We start from the raw sequence: 2,500 nt of genomic DNA, 5'->3' as shown, positions 1-2,500 counted from the left end.
TGCGCCTTAACCTAACCTATGTTGCGCCTTAACCTAACCTATGTTGCGCCTTAACCTAACCTATGTTGCGCCTTAACCTAACCTATGTTGCGCCTTAACCTAACCTATGTTGCGCCTTAACCTAACCTATGTTGCGCCTTAACCTAACCTATGTTGCGCCTTAACCTAACCTATGTTGCGCCTTAACCTAACCTATGTTGCGCCTTAACCTAACCTATGTTGCGCCTTAACCTAACCTATGTTGCGCCTTAACCTAACCTATGTTGCGCCTTAACCTAACCTATGTTGCGCCTTAACCTAACCTATGTTGCGCCTTAACCTAACCTATGTTGCGCCTTAACCTAACCTATGTTGCGCCTTAACCTAACCTATGTTGCGCCTTAACCTAACCTATGTTGCGCCTTAACCCAACCTATGTTGCGCCTTAACCCAACCTATGTTGCGCCTTAACCCAACCTATGTTGCGCCTTAACCCAACCTATGTTGCGCCTTAACCCAACCTATGTTGCGCCTTAACCCAACCTATGTTGCGCCTTAACCCAACCTATGTTGCGCCTTAACCCAACCTATGTTGGGCCTTAACCCAACCTATGTTGGGCCTTAACCCAACCTATGTTGGGCCTAAACCCAACACACGTTGGGCCTTAACCCAACACACGTTGGGCCTTAACCCAACACACGTTGGGCCTTAACCCAACACACGTTGGGCCTTAACCCAACACACGTTGGGCCTTAACCCAACACACGTTGGGCCTTAACCCAACACACGTTGGGCCTTAACCCAACACACGTTGGGCCTTAACCCAACACACGTTGGGCCTTAACCCAACACACGTTGGGCCTTAACCCAACACACGTTGGGCCTTAACCCAACACACGTTGGGCCTTAACCCAACACACGTTGGGCCTTAACCCAACACACGTTGGGCCTTAACCCAACACACGTTGGGCCTTAACCCAACACACGTTGGGCCTTAACCCAACACACGTTGGGCCTTAACCCAACACACGTTGGGCCTTAACCCAACACACGTTGGGCCTTAACCTGCTCTGTAATTGTCATACGACGCGTTAAATTAGTGTAGTGTTGCCTAACTGCAACCCCCGCAATATAGTTTGCTACTCGCACTGCCCGGTCCCCAGTGTATCGCTTCATGTTAAACACCTTGCAGCTATACACTGTAATGTGGATGGCAGCAGGACGTACATGCTCAATGCCCTTTGCAGTTGTTCATTGGCATTTGCAGTTGTTCATTGGCATTCGCATGGCGAAGCACTTAGCCTACGCTGTGGTACGGCCTGTGTCAACTGTCCGCTGATGTTGTACGTCCAAATCACACACTGTACTGCACATTGGTCCTCATGTACTGAATGATACATCGTGGTACATGTGACCGTACAACGACTGCGCCAACAACGGCGAACCATGCGGTCCAAATGTTGTGCACTCAGCTACGTGTCGTCTCCCTATAAGAGCTGGATTGCAGTGTGGTATGCCCTGGATGGCGATCAGCATGAGCCGTCTGTTGATGTAGTGGCGCGTGTTGTCAGACGTAGTCGTCTCTTCTCACACACCGTGATAGCATGGTGCACTGCGTTCCACATCTGCGACATGCGACAGAGGCCGGTTGACAGTCGTTCGCGCAATGGACATCGCATACGTACGGGGGCCACCTTCCACGTGTTCGCGAAGCGTGCACATGTTGTTGCGTGTATGTGGGCAGACATAGTGTGTCGTGACACCTGACACAGGCATGCAACAATCGTTGAATTTGCAAATGGCGATGGACGCCTACGTTTGCTGGTGACGTTACGCAAATGAACAACTGGTAAACCGTTGTGGTGCGGTTGTTCTCGCTAGAGGTGAATCAGTGATGGCGACGATCGGTTGAGCTACCAACCGGTTGTTCCAGCGATACCCACCATGCCCACGAACGTGAATGGCATCTGGGTGTGAAGCGATACGCGGCGGTGGCTGGGTGGGACCGTCCCCGGCCGGTGAGGGGGGGCCTCCCGGCGTGCTGGCCGCGCGGTGCGTGGGCGCACGCGCTACAGCCGGCTGGTGGGGGCGGCCAGTGGCAGGCGCGCCGGCCGACGGAGGCGGCAGGCGGCGCAGCTGCGCGCCGGCGCACCCTGCACGCGGCGCCGTGCGGCCAAAGTAGGTCCTCGCGGGCCCGGTGCGAAGCGCGGTGGACATCTGCAGTGTGCTGGTCCGATTGAGGACTGTGTGCGCTGAGGATGCGCCGCCGCCCGGCGCTCGGCGCCGCGACGCCGTCTGCTGCTCGGTCGCCTCTGCGGTTCTCGCAGGTGGTTTGTATCGCAGCTGTGCGGACGTGTTGGCGCGTGCGCTGTGCTGGGAGAGTTCGCTTCGGCACCCAAGTGGGGCTTTTGTCCTTCTGTGGCGCTGGCGTTGGAGCTGCCGGTCACCGTAGGTGGCGCGTGTTGTCTCCCGCCGGCAATGCCACGACAGCACGCTCCCGGGCCTCTGTCGGCAGCGGCA

This window comes from Schistocerca serialis, unplaced genomic scaffold, assembly GCF_023864345.2.
Source record: "Schistocerca serialis cubense isolate TAMUIC-IGC-003099 unplaced genomic scaffold, iqSchSeri2.2 HiC_scaffold_1205, whole genome shotgun sequence".
In the NCBI taxonomy this organism is placed as follows: domain Eukaryota; kingdom Metazoa; phylum Arthropoda; class Insecta; order Orthoptera; family Acrididae; genus Schistocerca; species Schistocerca serialis.
The sequence above is the reverse complement of the archived record's forward strand: the minus strand, read 5'-3'. Positions refer to the sequence as shown.